A 20,528-nucleotide genomic window follows, 5' to 3' on the forward strand; every position below is an offset into this window, starting at 1 on the left:
TTTATTTTTAATTAGAAATTCCCTGGTGGTTCAGGCAATAAAGAATCTGTCTGAACTGCAGGAGACCCAGGTTCATTCCCAGGGCAGGGAAGATCCCACGGAGGAGGAAATGGCAAGCCACTCCAGTATCCTTGCCTGGAGAATTCCATGGACAGAGGAGGCTGGTGGGCTACAGTCCGTGGGGTCAAAAATGTCTAGTTCCTCAAGAGACTTTATTTTTAATTACTTATGTTTTTATTTTATTTACACAAATATTTAAAAATGAGGGAAAGGAGTTCTTACAAAACTTAAGATTCTTGATCATCTCCATAGGTCCAATACTTTACTGCCTTGAGAGAAGCAAAAAGTTTATCACACTGGTGATTCCCTCCACTGTAAGGACATAAAAAATGCACATATTTATTGTCACAGCTCCATCATTATTTAACTGTTTGCCAGCATGTTTGCAATATAGTATGGTTTCCACAAGCACTTCTATTTCCATTAAGTTTTGTCTTCTGACCAAAGTAGCATTACCTGGAGCATATAACATCAATCCATTTGGTCTTAAAATATTTCTAGATCTGTTAGCTCTGCCAAAGAAGTGATATAAGCCTGAGTGTCGTGTCTGCTTTTCACAAATTCTCAAGTTTAAATTGGGTAAAACTCCAAATTTCTCATTCTGTCTTATCTTGGACTTAAAGTCAATAGTTTCCACCACCCAATGTTATTACTTTTATTTTAAACTAACATTGATTTTGTTATTAACAAACCTCTAACAAAAATAGAACTGTATTAATAAACAGTGCTAAGCTTGTGCTTTTTCTTTTGTTTGCTTATGCACATACTAATATAGTCTTACATATATGAATATGATCTGCATCATACTACATGTGGTATTCTGCAAGCTAATTTTTTCTTTCAACAATATGCTTGAATATTCTATCTAAATCCAGAGACTGAACGTGCATTTTTGAGGGATATATAGTATTCTAAAATATGAATACATATTGATTAATTCTGTATTTATTGTCCATTAGGTTTTCTCCATTATTGCACATGTTTAAGCAAATCTGTAGTGAATATAACACAAAAATGCAGATAGTATACCTTTGAGTACATGGGTGTTTTTGTACTCTAGATTCCTAAAAGTGTAACTGGCAGGTTATAGAGATTAATATTTTAAAGTTTGGTAAGTCTTATCAAATTGTCCTCCAAAAATATTGTATTCATATATAAATATACCAATATCATATACAAATGTCCTTTTCCCCACATCCTCACCACCAGTATGCTTGTCAGAAAGAAGTCTTCATACTTGGGCTGTTTGGAAGTCACTACTTCATACTGTCTGCTTCACTAACCAGGCTCTCTGCAGGTTAATCTCCTCATTCTTGGTCTTAGTCCCAGAGGCTGAACTTAACTCTTCTTCCCATTCATGTGTTGTTATTTTTCACCTCCTGCACACCTACCAGGACAGTTTTCATGCTGACAGTTTTCTCACATAACATTTCTTAGGGCCGTAACTTTGATGTTAGTTCTATTCTTTTTCCTGGGACTCTTGACTTCAGAATAATGTCATATGTATTTTGGGGCACATAGTTATTTGTTCGGTAGACACACATAACATGCTGAAAAATATTTAGTATGAGGTGAAATTTTGGGGTGTCTCCTAATTCCTTATATAAAAATTTATTTGGGAAGAGTTCATGGGTACATGAGTGCCTCAAAGCAAGGGGTAACCATTATCCTCAATGATGTATGTTTATGTTTGGGGCATAGAGAGTGCCTTCATGATGGATGGGCTAATTTGATCAATAATTTTTTGGCCAGTTAATTAAAAATTAGGATCATGTAATCAAGGAAAATGAGTCATTTAAAATATACTCTTAAATTCAACATTAATTTCTAATGGAAATAAAGTGGCAAATTTCTACATTGGCACAGAGTCTTTATTTATTTGTTTGTTTTAAGCAAAGATAGAATGTAGGTGATTCGAATATCTTGATTCTCACCCTCATCACTACCTCAGATTGCCAATTGTTATCTTCTGTTCCAAAATAGAAATTTATTGCACTACGGCAGCTATCAAAGTAACATTTTCCTACTGTTTCAGTAACAGGTGACCGACATGCAAGCTGGAAGTTAGGATTGTGTCTCTAGATTGGAATTAAAGTTTTGATTGATAATATACTTGTTACAGTAGTAGGATTTATTATTATTACTTAAAACTGGTGAAAAGGTTTCCCTGGTGCTCCACTGGTTAAGAATCCCCCTGCCAATGCCAGGGACACTGGTTTGATCCCAGGTCTAGGAAGATCCCACATACCCCAGGGCAACTAAGCCTCAAGTGCCACAGCTACTGAACCTGAACTCTGGAGCCTTTCAGCCACAGATTCTGAGCCCATGTGCTGCATGTACTGAAGCCCATGTGCCATAGAGCCTGTGCTTGGCAAAAAGAGAAGCCACAGCAATGAGAAGCCCAGGCACCACAACTAGAGAAAACCCTCGAGCAGCAACAAAGACTAAGCACAGCCAGAAATACATTCAGTTCAGTCCAGTTTAGTTCAGTCACTCAGTCTTGTCCGACTCTTGGTGACCCCATGAATTGCAGCATGCCAGGCCTCCCTGTCCATCAACAACTCCCAGAGTTTACCCAAACTCATGTCCATCGAGTCGATGATGCCATCCAGCCATCTCATCCTCTGTCATCCCCTTCTCCTCCTGCCCTCAATCTCTCCCAGCATCAGGGTCTTTGCCAATGAGTCTGCTCTTCGCATGAGGTAGCCAAAGTATTGAAGTTTCAGCTTCAGCATCAGTCCTTCCAATGAACACCCAGGACTGATCTCCTTTAGGATGGACTGGTTGGATCTCCTTGCAGTCCAAGGTACTCTCAAGAATCTTCTCCAACTCCACAGTTCAAAAGCATCAATACTTTGGTGCTTAGCTTTCTTCACAGTCCAGCTCTCACATTGATACATGACTACTGGAAAAACCATAGCCTTGACGAGACAAACCTTTGTTGGCAAAGTAATGTCTCTGCTTTTGAATATGCTATCTAGGTTGGTCATAGCTTTCCTTCCAAGGAGTAAGCGTCTTTTAATTTCATGGCTGCAGTCAACATCTGCAGTGATTTTGGAGCCCCCCAAAATACAGTCTGACACTGTTTCCACTGTTTCCCCATCTATTTCCCATGAAGTGATGGGACCAGATGCCATGATCTTTGTTTTCTGAATGTTGAGTTTTAAGCCAACTTTTTCACTCTCCTCTTTCATTTTCATCAAGAGGCTTTTTAGTTTCTCTTCAATTTCTGGATTAAGGGTGATGTCACCTGCATATCTGAGGTTATTGATATTTCTTCCAGCAACCTTGATTCCAGCTTGTGCTTCCTCCAGCCCAGCGTTTCTCATGATGTACTCTGCATATAAGTTAAATAAGCAGGGTGACAGTATACAGCCTTGACATACTCCTTTTCCTATTTGGAACCAGTCTGTTGTTCCATGTCCAGTTCTAACTGTTGCTTCCTCACCTGCATACAGGTTTCTCAAGAGGCAGGTCAGGTGTTCTGGGATTCCCATCTCTTGAGAATTTTCCACAGTTTATTATGATCCACAGAGTCAAAGGTTTTGGCATAGTCAATAAAGCAGAAATAGATGTTTATCTGGAACTCTCTTGCTTTTTCTATGATCCAACTGATGTTGGCAATTTATCTCTGGTTCCTCTGCCTTTTCTAAAACCAGCTTGAACATCAGGAAGTTCACGGTTCACGTATTGCTGAAGCCTGGCTTGGAGAATTTTGAGCATTACTTTACTAGCGTGTGAGATGAGTGCAATTGTGTGGTAGTTTGAGCATTCTTTGGCATTGCCCTTCTTTGGGATTGGAATGAAAACTGACCTTTTCCAGTCCTGTGGCCACTGCTGAGTTTTCCAAATTTGCTGACATATTGAGTGCAGCACTTTCACAGCATCATCTTTCAGGATTTTAAATAGCTCCACTGGAATTCCATCACCTCCACTAGCTTTGTTTGTAGTGATGCTTTCTAAGGTCCACCTGACTTCACATTCCAGGATGTCTGGATCTAGGTGAGTGATCACAGCATCGTGATTATCTGGGTCATGAAGAACTTTTTTATATAATTCTCCTGTGTATTCTTGCCACCTCTTCTTAATATCTTCTGCTTTTGTTAGGTCCATACCATTTCTGACCTTTATTGAGCCCATTTTTGCATGAATTGTTCCCATGGTATCTCTAATTTTCTTGAAGAGATCTCTAGTCTTTCCCTTTCTATTGTTTTCCTCTATTTCTTTGCATTGATCACTGAGGAAGGCTTTCTTATCTTTCCGTGCTATTCTTTGGAACTCTGCATTCAGATGCTTATATCTTTCCTTTTTTCCTTTGCTTTTCACTTCTTTTCACAGCTATTTGTAAGGCCTCACAAATTAATTAATAAACAATAAAACTATTGAGAAGTGCACCATTCATTGCCCTTTTATTCGCTGCACATGAATGTGTTAGAGAGAGCATACTTAATTACATGGTTCAATAGGAAAGAACTATCATAACATTACCCCACGCCCAAGGTAAGAAAAACCCAAGTAAGACGGTAGGTGTTGCAAGAGGGCATCAGAGGGCAAACACACTGAAACCATACTCACAGAAAACTAGTCAATGTAATCACACTAGGACCACAGCCTTGTCTAACTCAGTAAAACTAAGCCATATCCATGGGGCAACCCAAGACGGGCGGGTCATGGTGGAGAAACACAGGCTGGAATCAAGATTGCTGGGAGAAATATCAATAACCTCAGATATGCAGAAGACACCACCCTTATGGCAGAAAGTGAAGAGGAACTCAAAAGCCTCTTGATGAAAGTGAAAGTGGAGAGTGAAAAAGTTGGCTTAAAGCTCAACATTCAGAAAATGAAGATCATGGCATCCGGTCCCACCACTTCATGGGAAATAGATGGGGAAACAGTGGAAACAGTGTCAGACTTTATTTTGGGGGTCTCCAAAATCACTGCAGATGGTGACTGCAGCCATGAAATTAAAAGACTTACTCCTTGGAAGGAAAGTTATGACCAACCCAGATAGCATATTCAAAAGCAGAGACATTACTTTGCCAACAAAGGTTCGTCTAGTCAAGGCTATGGTTTTTCCTGTGGTCATGTATGGATGTGAGAGTTGGACGGTGAAGTAGGCTGAGCACCGAAGAATTGATGCTTTTGAACTGTGGTGTTGGAGAAGACTCTTGAGAGTCCCTTGGACTGCAAGGAGATCCAACCAGTCCATTCTGAAGGAGATCAGCCCTGGGATTTCTTTGGAAGGAATGATGCTAAAGCTGAAACTCCAGTACTTTGGCCACCTCATGTGAAGAGTAGACTCATTGGAAAAGACTCTGATGCTGGGAGGGATTGGGGGCAGGAGGAGAAGGGGATGACAGAGGATGAGATGGCTGGATGGTATCACTGACTCGATGGACGTGAGTCTGAGTGAACTCCGGGAGTTGTTGATGGACAGGGAGGCCTGGCATGCTTCGATTCATGGGGTCACAAGGAGTCGGACACGACTGAGGACTGATCTGATCTGATCTGATCATAACATTGATAAGCATAAACAGTTCTGTCAAAAACTATGCTGAAAGCTTTGGTGTCCAATTTGAAAGGAGATTAAATACTCCTCATCAACCATGTTGATTATTAATTTTGAAATTTTCCGTTTTCTCAGTTATAAACTTCAGTGGGAGAACTGCCATTGTCCACCGTGTCTTAGGTGGACTTATTGACTTTTAGCATGTAAAACATTTAATCTGTGACCAGAAGATTTCAGAACGCCAACTGTGTGTCTCTTTATTTTTGTTTCTGTACTAATGAAGCAATAAGGCAAACTTGCTGTGAGTATTACCTATTCTTGGTTGATTGAAGATTTAAATGATTTGGGACCATCTTCCATTTGTTTCAATAAAGTCCTGTTTGTTGTCTACCTGTCTTTTGAATGATGGTGTAAATGGAGTCTGTAAGGAGATACATCTCTTTAAGACCAGTAGGGAGGATCTTTTCAGGGTGGTAAGTCAATCACAAGAATTTTGAGGTGTTGCAATTGAGTGGGTGAAGAGAGACTGTCAGGAGAAAGGACTACCAACCCCTGACAGAGTGAAACCGCTGTTAATGCCATCTGATGGGGCATAGTTCATACAGTGTTTATGACCCTTATTGCTGTCATATTTTACCTGGACTCTGAATTCTTTCCTGAGGTGGTTTTTTATGGCAGTTCCTTAGTACTTTATAAAAGTTGGAACAAAGCTATGATAGAAGGGGTGGACGAAAGCTAAACCTGAGAATAGTGTAAGAAAAAGAAAGGGCAAACATCTGGATAAAAATATGTGTGTTTCCATTCAAAAAAAAACTGAGCTATTAGAAAAGTTTATTAACTGCATATGATAACATTTGAGAAAGAGATTTTCTGATCACTACTTTATTGTTTTCAATGTTTTCCTGATTGTTTATGCATGTAGTTCTGAGACATTTATTGGAAAAGGGGGATTGTTTCTTTTAGTAATCAACAGTCTTCCTGGATTTCTCTAATATAACAGCTTCAGTTCAGTTCAGTCGCTCAGTCGTGTCTGACTCTTTGTGACCCCATGAATCACAGCACGCCAGGCCTCCCTGTCCATCACCAACTCCCGGAGTTCACTCAGACTCACATCCATCAAGTTGGTGATGCTATCCAGCCATCTCATCCTCTGTCGTTCCCTTCTTCTCCTGTCCCCAATCTCTCCCAGCATCAGAGTCTTTTCCAATGAGTCACCTCTTCACATGAGGTAGCCAAAATACTGGAGTTTCAGCTTTACCATCATTCCTTCCAAAGAAATCCCAGGGCTGATCTCCTTCAGAATGGACTGGTTGGATCTCCTTGCAGTCCAAGGGACTCTCAAGAGTCTTCTCCAACACCACAGTTCAAAAGCATCAATTCTTCGGTGCTCAGCCTTCTTCACAGTCCAACTCTCACATCCATACATGACCACAGGAAAAACCATGGCCTTAACTAGACGGACCTTTGTTGACAAAGTAATATCTCTGCTTTTCAATATGCTATCTAGGTATAGTAGCTTAGGAAGTTTAATAAAAAATAATCTTTGGTCAAGTACATGCTGTTAGAAGTGGACCAGTGCTTTGATATATTTAGAAACTACTGTTTCAAAGAAATTGTTCCTACCTTAGAGCATTTCCACATTTAGTAGATTGGAGAATTAGTCAGTTAAATTAAATATTTTGGTTTTTAGCAAGTACTTCTTCAGTTCAGTTCAGTTCAGTGACTCAGTCGTGTCCAACTCTTTGCAACCCCATGAATTTAGCACACCAGCCTCCCTGTCCATCACCAACTCCCAGAGTTCATTCAAACTGACATCCATCGAGTCAGTGATGCCATCCAGCCATCTCATCCTCTGTCGTCCCCTTCTTCTGCCCCAACTTTAGGTCGGATAATTTATAGTTTTAGGTTTTTCAATAAAGCCAGTGAATCTTTTCTTTAATGGTCCATTGTATATATGCTTATCTTTTGAGTGATTTTTTTTTTAATTGAGATATAGTTGATTTACAATATTAGTTTCAGATGTAAAACAGAGTGAGTCAATATTTTTATGGATTTTACTCCAATTAAGTTTATTATAAAATAATGATTGTATTCTCCTGTGCTGTACAATATATCCTTATTTCTTTTATACATAGTAGTTTGTACCTTTTAATCCCCTACCCCTCTCTTGCCCCACCTCCCTTTCCTCACCCCACTAGTAACCACTAGTTTGTTCTCTATATCTGTGAGTCTTTTTCTTTTTTTTTATATTCAGTAGTTTGTTTTATTTTTTTATATTCTAAATATAAGCGATATCATACAGTATCTGTCTCTCTGAATATGTTGTTTCCATTGCCCAATCTTGTCTCCACTGAGACCATAAGCTTCTCCTTCATCAGCTTCAGTGTCCCATCATCTGCCTTGAAAATAGAGACTGTTGGAGGGGCAATAGCAATCATTAGTATGACGTGCAATTTTCAAATGCACTACAAATAGCAATGACGCATGCTTTGGATTGCTATTAAATGGAAATAATTTGAATTTCTATCTGTTTCTTTGTTACAAAATATATTGGAAATGTTCAAAACTATTGCCTCTATTTAGTACTATTTAAGGTGCTCAAAAGTCACATACATAGCAGAAAGAGTTTCATTCTTTCTTTTAGGAATAATGCTTAGAAAAGAACCGTTTTTGGGAGTTGCTGAAGCTGAACAAGTAGTCTAAGTTAAGATCAGTTAGTCATTTGCAATTCAATCCTTGTGAGTGGAATTGGGGTGCTACAGCAGATACGGAAAACCTTAAGAAATACTTTTAAAACAGCAAGCAACAATATATAAACTGATTATTCTTGACAGTAGAATATTGGTATAGTGGAAAGTCTGGATTTGGGTTACTGTGCTAATAATAATTACTGGTAATACACCCTTCAATAAGACTTACATTATTCAGATCAGGAGAATTTGCTGTAACAAAGAACCCCAGCATTTCAGTAGCTTGACCCAACAAATATTTATCTATTTATTGTCCAATCAGTCCAGTGCCTGCCCTGAGGGTACCGGGGGCTCCTGTTGACTCTATTCTATCCTGTTGACCATGTGTTGTCCTAGGGTCTCTACAGAAGGTAAGGAAAGATGAAGAAAAGAGCATTTCACAGTATGTTTTTATGGGTCCTTTATAGACAATGCATCCTTCACATCTACCCACAATCCATAAGCCAGAATTCATTCAGATCAACACACCTAACTATAGGTAAATCTGGGGGATGTAATGTATATTTCTGCTCAGAATAGAGGGGGAATAGTTCATGAGTATTTTGCCTGTCTATCACAGCTCATTATGGTTTATAAATTTATTCCATGTCACTGGATCCTGAAAAACTCTGCCTAGCATTTCTAAATTCTTTATTATACTCCATGGACTTGATCAAAATTTAACACAAGCTATTGGAGAAGGAAATGGCAACCCACTCCAGTGTTCTTGCCTGGAGAATCCCAAGGACGGGGGAGCCTGGTGGGCTGCCGTCTCTGGGGTTGCACAGAGTCGGACACGACTGAAGCAACTTAGCAGCAGCAGCAGCAGGAACTACCACAGATCTTCTGAATGAGTCTTTTCTCCATTGAAAAAGCTTCAATAATTTATCCATTGAAGTCTGTGGGCTGCTACCTTCTATAGTAGCATTTTGAGTTTATTTTATGTGACAACATGGAAAACAAGAATAGAGTTTGTTGACACAGTGGCAGTTCTAAAGTTGGATCGTCCATGTGCAACTCTAGGGAGCCCATTTCCATAGACTACACTATAAGTGGCACCTCCTTAGGGTTGGGTCATGCACAGCCTCCATAGCTATAAGGCAGCTCTAAGGCAAGTATAATAATATGTGCAATTAAGATTTGGACTGAAAAGGATCCATCTCCAAGCCAAGTTAATATTTAAGATATTGAAGATAGTGACAAGAGCCTTTACATCAGCATAAGACACTCAGGTTTGAATCCCTAATTGTGTGTGTGTGTGTGTGTGTGTGTGTGTGTGTTTGTACATGCACATGCGTGTACACTCAGTCATGTCTGACTCTTTGCAATGCCCCAGACTCTAGCTCTCCAGGCTCCTTTGTCTGTGGGATTTTTCCAGGCAAAAATACTGGACAGACCATTTCCTTCCCCAGGGGCTCATCCCAACCCAGGGATTAAACCCCTGTCTCTTGTGTCTCCTGCAGTGGCAGGCAGATTCTTTACCATGGCACCACCTGGGAAGCCCAGCATGCTAATTAGCAACTTGGTATTGAGCATCTTAATCACAATAGATTCACTTTTTTAATCTGTGGGGATGTATAAAGTGGCATGCTCTCAATGACTGAAAATGAATGTGACATTCAATAATTGACAAATTCATGTTTCCAACAAGCCAGAAAAAGATAAGACAAAACTCTAAACAATGCCTAATTTTGTAAGAAAAATGCAGAGGAAAGTTGATATCAATTCTGGTAGAACATCAAAATTTCTTAACTATTGGAAACTGATAAATGTGAAATATAGACCAAACACGCACATACACACACACCCTACATTATAATGTTTGATTTTTTAGTCCAGTGGTCAAAATGATTTGAGTGCCATAATGTGCCAGAAATGTTTAGGGCACTTTTATGTTTTCACCATTTTTGCTTACTCAGATAACTCTATATAACCACTGCATTGTTTACTCTTCTTTATCTCAAATTTAGTTTTGTTTAGAGTGGAAATAGCATCAGTCTGTGTAGACTAACAAGTTCACTCCCATATGTGGACATGGTGACTCTCTCGAAAGGAGCTCACTGGACTGTGTGAAAATTTGCCATTTTCAACCACTTTCCATAGCAGTGTGTCCTAGACCTTAAGCTTTAGTGGTTTGTTTACAATGCTGAAGTCATCCAGGGTAGCCCAAATGCTGGAACTGGACTGACCTAGAGTCGAGTAGTATTTTTATTCTTCTGTTATTATGTGGATCAGTTCAGTTCAGTCGCTCACTTGTGTCCGACTCTTTGCAATCCCATGAATTGTAGCACACCAGGCCTCCCTGTCCATCACCAACTCCCAGAGTTTACCCAAACTCATGTCCATCAAGTTGGTGATGCCATCCAGCCATCTCATCCTCTGTCGTCCCCTTCTCCTCCTGCCCCCAATCTCTCCCAGCATCAAGGTCTTTTCCAATGAGTCAACTCTTCTCATGAGGTGACCAAAGTATTGGAGTTTCAGCTTCAACATCAGTCCTTCCAATGAACACCCAGGACTGGTCTCCTTTAGGATGGACTGGTTGGATCTCCTCGCAGTCCAAGGGACTCTCAAGAGTCTTCTCCAACACCACAGTTCAAAAGCATCAATTCTTCATTATGGCCATATACTTTATTTAATTTGTTTGTATTGCAGAAACTGCCCCCAACCTTGAAAAAGATAAAGAAATTCAGTCAACATCTAAACACTCTATCATTTCTTAGCAATGACTGAAGAGGCAGAGAGATGCAGAAGAAAGTGAGATCAGAAGTCATTTTGTACCTGCTCTTTTGTCTCTCCTATTTCTATCAATTATTCTACTTTACAACTTATTTAAGAAATAATTTGTGAAATTGAAACAAATTGTTCCATCAGTATCCTAAACAGTGGCCTTCTATTTTATCTGTATTTCACTTTGAGTATCCTCAAAACAGGTTAGTCTTCATATAATGAATGTCAACATGTGTTCCATACTTTTAATTTCCTTTCCTCTTTGTTGTCAAAGAGATAGTGGCTTAGATAACAGAGTGATGTTTACTGACTATGTGGCTTTGGACAAGTCACGGAATAACTTTGAAAACCTGTTAACTCTTTTGCAGAAAGGAAGTAATTGGATTGTACTTTCAGAGTTGTTTAAAAGTTAAAAGACATGTACTAAGCAAGATTTGTATTATTTGATCTATTAGACCATTAATATTATTCTTCTCAGAATTATAAGATTCAAAGCAAATAATAAGTAAAGTTACTTGATTCATACATTGACCAAATAATCAAACAAACACAACACACAACTCAGTTGATCACCTTTTCCTTTAACAAAGCACAAAGGAGAAACATTAACTATAGATGCTAGATAATGCTAGTTTAAGAATAAAATTATAATCCAGATTGATAAAAATATATACATTGTTTTGTCAAAACATTTGCAACTTGAATGAAACTTCTTTCCTTCAAAAGCAAGCATCAGTGATGATAGGGTAAATTAATTTTTAATGAGGAAATTAAGATTCAAATGATCACCTAGCTTTATGAAATGTGATAAGAATAGAAGTGATTTAGATATGGAAATTTAAAAGATAATCCTAAAGCATTCTAGCGATGGTACAATACTAGGACTGTTCTATTCCTGCTTACTCCTACACAGGCACTTCTTTTTTTGTTTTTGTTTTTTCCGTTGGGTAATATATATATATATATATATATATATAAATGTAATGAAGAAAATGCATATATGCATTTACAGAATGTCTGTAATCTTGAAAACTAGAATACATAGACATATATGCATAGTTTCAAAAAGGAAATTACTTTTAAAGAGAACTCACTTAACTTTGTCTTAGTTTTTATATCAGTCAATGCATATAAAGATGGAGAAACTAAAAGACTGCCTATAGAAAATTGGATTTTATCCAGCAACTCTCAGGTATTTTTATATTTAGCACAGATATGAATATTAGCCTGTGTCTGTATGCCCAAGAAAGAAGCAAAATGGGTCAAACCTAAAAGATTTTTTTTATCAATTCTAACTCTTCTTTCTCTTAACTGTTACATGTTCATAATACTTATGAGTGTGTCTGTATCAAGATGACCCTTAATGTCTTTTCATGATTTAAGTTATAGTAGAAAGTAGTTACAAAGGGAAAAGATAGAGTTGATGAATATCCCAGTTTGTAGTCTGGAACTAAAATCACAAAAAACTTGCCAGTTGAAAATTACTCTGTTAAATTTGGGTTTATGTTATATAAAATAATTGAAATTGCTGGAATACATATTATCATAGAGTGACAGTACATGTAAGTGGTTTATAATTCTCAGACCTTTTCTCAGAGCCTACTGTGTGCATGGCAGAAGAATATACAAAGGTCAGTTCAAGCTCTGACATAGATTGCTATACTGAATTATATGGGTGGATCAGCTTCCTAAAGAAACAATTAGTAGCCAGTGTACTTCTGGAAGCTGAACACCCAATATTTGGCCACCTGATGCGAAGAACTGATTCATTTGAAAAGGCCCTGATGCCGAGAAAGATTGAGGGCAGGAGGAGAAGGGGACAATAGAGGGTGAGATGGTTGGATGAAATCACCACTAACTTGATGGATATGAATTTGAGTAATCTCCAGCAGTTGGTGATGGACACAGAAGACTGGCATGTGGCAGTCCATGGGGTCGCCAAGAGTTGGACACGACTGAGTGACTGGCCTAAACTCAACTATACCTCTGGATGATGCTACATGGGCCAACTCACATTTTGCTTTGCTAAGTGAACTAATTATATTGCCCAATTCCTGACCTATGATTTGGAGTTAGTCATGTGGAAATTTACTCATCAGTTCAGTTCAGTCGCTCAGTCGTGTCCGACTCTCGGCGACCCCATGAACTGCAGCACGCCAGGCCTCCCTGTCCATCACCAACTGCCGGAGTTCACCCAAACTCATGTCCATCAAGTCGGTGATGCCATCCAGCCATCATAGATGGAAGAATATGACTCCATTTTCCTTTCACACGCATATAATAGAATGGGTTACTGCATCTAATTGTACCAGCAAAAAAAGTTCTAAATAATTGGTTGCAGTATAAAATTATGATTAAAATCATATTCAACTCTTTATTTTAATAGTGAAAAAGCACAGTGGGGTTAGACATATAGAAAATATGCCAGATAAATATATTGAAGATTGAAAATATAGCTTAGAGAATCATGAATGTTTGTGGGGTATTTCAAAGCTACTAGTGGGTTGGTTAAATCACATTTTTCCTGATTGCAGAAGTCTAGATTTATTAAAAAATATTTATTTAGTATCTGTGGTCCAGGCCATTTTGGTCTTAACTGCTTTCTTTCTTTTTACATATGGCTGAATGGTAAAATTACTTCTTGTCTTCATTTGGTTGTCAGTATTAGGGAAGATTTAAATGAATGAAAAAGCTAATTCTTTAACAAAGGTACCTCAGCTAGTGAATAGCTGTGCACCTGTATGATATTTCTTACCTTCTATAGAAAAGATTCAAAGTCATTTATCTGTTGAAAAATGGATTGACATCTCATTTTTAGAGTAAATGAAAATATAGTTGATCAATAAAACAGTTAATAATTTTTGTTGTCATCTGTGCCCAATAAACTGATAATAGATTTTCTCTTTTATTTTTGCTTGATGTTTAGTAACTGCCCAGTTGAAATGCTATATAAAATTACTTAGTTTTTCTGATTTAAATTCTTCAGATCTGTTCTGGTATCTTTAAAAAGGAAGATTTTCTTGTTGTCTATGTAAAACTGTATATCAGCTTTGAATAAAGCTTCAAATTGTCATTTATATCTAAAAGATTATTAATGGCTATCTATGGTCACTCCTATCTAATAGGAAATCTAAGGAATTGGTCTTAATAATGGTGGACTTTAAAAATAAGTGGGAATTATCCTGTGAATTAAGAATTTGAAAGCAATGAAAAAAATCACATTGTGTGTGTTTCAATATATGTAAGTTTGGCTCTTGGCTCCCCCCACCCCAAATCAGTTCTATTGCTTAGCTAAAAGCTGTCATTCCAGTTAAGCCCAGTTAACCTAGATTAGTGAGCATTTGGTAATATTTAAGGTAAGAGATCTTGAGCAGATTAAGATGAAGCAAAGATAAGCAAAAATCATATTATAACTAGGACAATGTTTCCTAAAGTTGGTTCCCTGGAATAATAGTGCCCTGCTACTGCTGCTGCTGCTAAGTCATTTCAGTCGTGTCCAACTCTGTGCGACCCCAAAGATGGCAACCCACCAGGCTCCTCCGTCCCTGGGATTCTTCAGGCAAGAACACTAGAGTGGGTTGCCATTTCCTTCTCCAATGTATGAAAGTGAAAAGTGAATGTGAAGTCGCTCAGGCGTGTCCGACTCTTAGCGATCCCATGGACTGCAGCCTACCAGGCTCCTCCGTCCATGGGATTCTCCAGGCAAGAATACTGGAGTGGGGTGCCATTTCCTTCTCCTAGAGACAATAAAATGAAAGGTGGTGAAACTAGTCGGTACATGTGTTGATTTATGTCAGTTCCCCCTTGAAACGTCACATTTCATAAAGAAATAAATGAGGAATTCTGAAAAGAAAGCACTCAGTTTGGTTAATACATCATTCAATAACAGCAATAAAAGATACATCACTCTTTGTGATTAGATGAAAAGGAAAAAGGAACTTGAGTTTTCCTTACCTGGATTCATTTCCATATGACTAATTCCAACTCATGGGAGTTAGGATAGGATTCAGGTGGTTAGACCAACACATTTTAGTGCTTTTACTAGGTGACTTTTTTTTACATATTGATTGAAAAGGACTTTTCTGGACCTAGTATATACAGATAAGGTAAGCCTTGCCGGGACTGAAGAAACATTGCCCAATTTCTGTTCTTGCTAGTCAATAGACACTCATATCAAAAAAGGCATAATATAGAGCCACTTAAGACTGTCAAGGTCAAATGGTATATAGACATAAATAGAGAATCATTGGATATATTACGACTTTAAGAGAATATAACTTCTGCACTCACTTATGTTTATTTCAGGTCATTCTACTTAGAATATTCAGAAAGAAATTATTTAAACTTTCTGTCCTAATTAGCTCAGCCTTCACCAATGAACACAAACATTTTAGAGGTCATTATTACTCCTATCTACATTTTTACAGTACACTGACCTATATGCTACTTAAATTCTGGAGTTTTAATTTCATCATCATTATTGCAGTTTTCCAAATGACACCAGATATAGATTACTGCCAAGTAAGGCTTGTTATCAGCCTACTGGGGTTATGATGTACTACAGACAGTAGTATTCTGTTAAGGCCAAAGTCATTTATTTCATGTGGCTAGTTTACAGAACACATAATGCAAAAGAAAACCTGGATATTGACAATAATACAGAGAAAATGCACAAGTATTCTTTTTAGCATTTACTTTGCAGTTACATCTCCACATTTAACACTTTTCAGTTTATTTTACCATAATGAAAAAAGTAACCATCATTTCTCCTATAATGAGGAGTATTATAATTGTGTAGACTAATTTTAATGTAGATTCATGATCTTCATATGTTTAAAATATGTGTAATATGCACATTTTAAATTTATAAATTGTGCTGAAAAAATGTGGTGACTGTATAATTTAAAATTCACACAATAACTTCACAAAAGTAAAATCTTAGAATTTATATCCTCCTGCTAAAGCTGAAACTCCAGTACTTTGGCCACCTCATGTGAAGAGTTGACTCTTTGGAAAAGACTCTGATGCTGGGAGGGATTGGGGGCAGGAGGAGAAGGGGACAACAGAGGATGAAATGGCTAGATGACATCACTGACTCGATGGACGTGAGTCTGAGTGAACTCTGGGAGTTGGTGATGGACAGGGAGGCCTGGCGTGCTGTGATTCATGGGGTCGCAAAGAGTTGGACACGACTGAGCGACTGAACTGAACTGTACTGAATTTCAGGTTTTGTCTTCCCCACTTGCTAGTGAACTATAATTCTGAAAATCAGAATACCTACAATACAAGCTACTTCAACAAAAGTTCATCCTGATCTTAGAAGTTTGTGAATTCCTATAGAATTTATCCCTATCAAGAGCCAAAATATTTATTTAAAAAATAACTTCTTTGGGTTTCAAAAGCAGTCAAAGGAAAAGTTAAGACAAACATACAAAAGCTTTTGGTTCATTAACAAGTTAATCACTTATGGTTCTGCCTTGGAGTGACCACTTACTCCTGTGAACTTTCTATAACAACTTCCTTATCCCTGAAAGATCTCTAGGATGTTCTGTGTGAATGCTCAATAATGTCTGACTCTTTGAGAACCCATGGACTGTAGCCTGCCAGGCTCCTCTTGCCATGGGTTTCTCTAGACAAGAATACTGGAGTGGGTTGCCATTCCTTCTCCAGGGGAATCTTCCCAACTCAGGGATTGAACCTGCATCTCTTGTGTCTCCTGCATTGGCAGTCAGATTCTTTACCACTACAGCACCTGGGAAGCCCTTGAGACTTACTATTAAAGGCAAATTGCAAATCTCTTTCTTCCTTTCAAAGAGGCAGTCTTAACTTAAAGTATGAGAATTCAACTACAAAAAATAAGTATGGGTCCAGTAAGAAAAAATAAATAAATAAAGTTGGCATTTACAAGTATATTTTCACAGGCTAAGGTAGTATCTTGGTAGAAGTGCTCATCTAATTGTTAAAATATTGAAATTTCTAAATGTGTCTCAATGATACTCTACATAGATGGTGGTGCCAAAGAGAGTAACCAAGGGTACATAAGATTGTAGCTGCTCATTAAAATTTTTGGATTCAAGTCTTTTCAATTGCACAAATAAAATTTTTTTCTACTTCTGTCATATACATCTTGACTGTCATTCAACTAAAATGTAAGTCAAACCATTTTAGGGGGGAAAAGGAGGGGGAAATAGAAAAATAGGCCTAACATATTTGGCTGCCAAGCTAAATATCTTAGTCTTTCATTTTCTTTGAAAATGTGATTGGCATTTTAATAGACAGGAATCACTCATAGACATATGCTATTTAACAGAAATATTATTCGATAATTTTTGGTCTTGGTTTCAAACCAAACTAAACTTGTTAAGTTACTTTTTAAAAATCCTCAGCAGAGCTTTTTATGTGCATTTTCTAGACTAGACTTTAAAACATTTTCCTTTGATTCCATGGCATCAGGTCAGTTCAGCTGCTCAGTCGTGTCCAACTCTTTGCGAACCCATGGACTGCAGCATGCCAGGCCTCCCTGTCCATCACCAACTTTCAGAGTTTACTCAAACTCATGTCCACTGAGTCGGTGATGCCATCCAACCATCTCATCCTCTGTCGTTCCCTTTTCTTCCAACCTTCAATCTTTTCCAGCATCTTTCCATGGCAAAATGCATAACTGTTTTTTGTCTAGTTTGTTTTCATCTATATCAAGGAGAATAAATTTTCAAATGGTAAGACAGAACAAACACTCATGAGATAATTGAAGTAAAAAAGAGATGAGGAAATTATATGAAAACAGAGAGTTCCTATAAATGATTTCAAGCCTCTTCTTCAGAAAAAAACATTTACCTCCCAGGACATGCAAATGTTATTTCAGAACACTTTATTCTTTGGAGAATGGTAACAAACAGAAGATAAAGAAGAAGATTGGAAATTTTTGTAAAGTATTTTGTAAAATTGTAAAATTTTTGTAAAATTGTAAAATTTTTCTGATTGTTAAAATATCAAAAATGATATACATGTAGTATTATTGCTAGGCAAGCATATAGACTATTAAGTAGAAAGTGAAAGTGAATTTGCTGAGTTGTATCCGACTCTTTGCAACCCCATGAACTTTAGCCTATCAGGCTTCTTCGTCCATGGGATTTTTCAGGCAAGAGTGCTGGAGTGGATTGCCATTTCCTTCTCCAGGGGATCTTCCCGACCCAGGAATCAAACCCAGGTCTCCCTCATTGCAGGCAGATGCTTTACCTTCTGAGCTACCAGGGAAGCCCCCTGGTGGCTCAGAATCCTCTTAGTCATTAAGTAGATAGTTGTGGGATTATAAGAGAAAGTCTATTATTGAAGAACAAATTGCATTCACCAAAGTATAAATAAATAACAATACATTCTAATCCAATCTCATTTTATTTTTTTATACTATTAATCTGGGTAGAAGAATCATGGTTGTGAAGATATGGTGTATCAATTTTATTATTTTCATATCAGCAATTAATATAATGGATCTTAATAGTCCAAAAGGGGAAATTATGAAAGATAAAATTAGCTGCATTTTATAACTGGTTGAATAGCAAGTTTCTTGATAAGTGCTGCTTAATTGATTGATGAAAATCTATAGGATCCTTCTGTATCCTCTGCTTTAGTCGAGCATTTTCAAAAATCTTAGTGATGACTTAAAAGAAAAGAAAAATGACATTTCTAGATTATTATAAAGCAATGAGGAATAGTGAATATGATAAGTGACAGAAGGAAGCAAAGTCAAATGTAACATAGCTAAATTTAGATTTATAAAAGCACATTTTCATATCATCACCTCCACTTTTTCCTGACCCATTTAGTCATCACCTTATCCAGATATTCTGATATATGCAGTAAGACATGCTTCACCACACATACACACCAGATCCTCACTGCCCCAGGAATTCTATCTGTGTTTGTTAAGGATTTTGCTTACTACCTTTATTTAATCTGGGCATTAACAGACAGCCATCATTCCCTAACACCCTAACACTCTTGCTCTTTTTTTCATGATCAAAACCTATCTGCTGTCTCCAGTACCCCTGGTATGTCACCGACCCACACACACACATCACAGTATTTCTGTGGGGTTCTAGGAAAATATAAAGATGACAGAGATTGATGTGGTTTACAAGATCACAGGATTTGGAGGCATTTTACTGGTATTATTGAAACAGGAAGGAAGGGGGCAGGGCACAACTTTTGAAAGAATGACATAGCTTGAGGACACAACATAAACCAATTAGAATCAAAGGGGTCCAAGACGGCAGACAAATCAACTTCAACTAGACCTTGATCCTTAATCAGCAAGCGAAATGACACACCCAGAGGTGCCTTGACAGTTTCAAGACACCACCAAAAGGCCAAAGAGTGGGTGATGGCCCAATTCCTGGAAATCACCACCCCTTCCCCAAAATAGTTGGGATAATCCTCCCACTCATTAGCTTAGGAAATTATCCAGGTCATGAAAACTAATTGCCACATTTTACCACTGTGCTAGCCCTCTGTGATGGCCCACACTCTGTCTGTGGAGTGTTTCTCTCTGAATAAATCCGCTTCTTACCTATCACTGTGTCTCTCACTGAATTCTTTCTTCAATGAGACGTCAAGAACCTGAGCTTCATTAGGCCCTGAAACCAGGCATATGATCTCAGTTGGAAGACTTTTGCCTGAGTTAGGGTCCCAAACTGGGCTTAGGCTGGGTTCAAGTCCCAGGATCTGGGTTCAAGTCCCAATCTAAGGTAAATCGTGGTTTCATTATAATGATGATTCACAATGTACCAGAACCATCTATAGCTGTCTGCAGCCTGGCTGTCTGAGGTATATTTTGAACAAGATTATATAACATAGAAAATCATCCAAAGATTGCATATTTTAAAATGATTTCTAGTTAAAATTTATCCTGCCATGATAAAAACCCACTTTTCACAATAATCTGTAAAGGTAGTACCTAGAGAGGGAAGAAAGTGCCTACCTGTGTCTGAAATGTTGGTACATAGAAATCATGAGATACAATCATCTCTTCTTGAGGGCTCTTGGTATATTCTGACATGAAACTGATATACACGAGCAAGGAAAAGACAACAATTGAATTAGACTTTATTTTTTATTGTTTTAGTATTAAGGCTATATTTGAGTCTTTTCTGCTGTCTAGCATGTATATATATGTGTGTGTGCATGCTCAGTTGTGTCTGACTCTGTGACACCATGATCTGTAGCCTCCCAGGCTCCTGTGTCCCTGGGATTCTCCAGGAAAGTATACTGGAACAAGTTACCATTTCCCTCTCCAGGAGATCTTCCAAATTGAGAGATCAAACCCATATCTCCTGTGCTTCCTGCACTGGCAGGCTGAATCTTTACCACTGAGACACCTAGGAAGTCTCATGTGAGATGAATTCGAACATTGAAAAAAAAATGTTGTATCTCACTTAAGGGAAAGTTAGAGAGGAAATTTATTGACTTTGCTTTATTGACTATGCCAAAGCCTTTGACTGTATGCA

The 20,528-nt window shown here is 37.9% G+C and overlaps 1 protein-coding gene across 1 annotated transcript in view; it reads left to right on the forward strand.

Annotated features, from left to right (window-relative positions):
* The window catches only part of LOC133260480 (low-density lipoprotein receptor-related protein 1B-like), a 1,291,692-nt gene that overhangs the window by 99,789 nt on the left and 1,171,375 nt on the right, over positions 1 to 20,528 (forward strand). The gene's annotated exons all lie outside the window — the stretch shown is intronic.

This window comes from Bos javanicus, chromosome 2, assembly GCF_032452875.1.
Source record: "Bos javanicus breed banteng chromosome 2, ARS-OSU_banteng_1.0, whole genome shotgun sequence".
Taxonomy (NCBI): domain Eukaryota; kingdom Metazoa; phylum Chordata; class Mammalia; order Artiodactyla; family Bovidae; genus Bos; species Bos javanicus.